Below are 554 nucleotides of genomic sequence, written 5' to 3'. Positions count from 1 at the left end.
TATATATTATATATATCAATTATATATATTTAAAATATATATTATATTTAATATGTAATATATATTTATATATAATATATAACATATATTATATATTTATAATATATAATATATATTATATATATTTATTATATATTATAATTATATATTATATATAATATATATTATAATTATATATTTATAATATATATTTATATATATTTATCTATTATAAATATATATTTATAATATATATTTATATATTATATATATATATTTATAATATATATTATATATAATATATATTTATATATTATATATTATATATATTTATAATATATATTATATATAATATATATTTATAATATATATATTTATATATTATATATTATATATATTTATTATATATATTTATATATTATATATTATATATATTTATAATATATATTTTATATATTATAATTATATATATTTATAATATATATATTTATATATATTATATATTATATATATTTATAATATATATTTTATATATTATATATTATATATTTATAATATATATTTATATATTTATT

The sequence above is a fragment of the Pongo pygmaeus genome, chromosome 14, assembly GCF_028885625.2.
Source record: "Pongo pygmaeus isolate AG05252 chromosome 14, NHGRI_mPonPyg2-v2.0_pri, whole genome shotgun sequence".
Taxonomy (NCBI): Eukaryota; Metazoa; Chordata; class Mammalia; order Primates; family Hominidae; genus Pongo; species Pongo pygmaeus.
The sequence above is the reverse complement of the archived record's forward strand: the minus strand, read 5'-3'. Positions refer to the sequence as shown.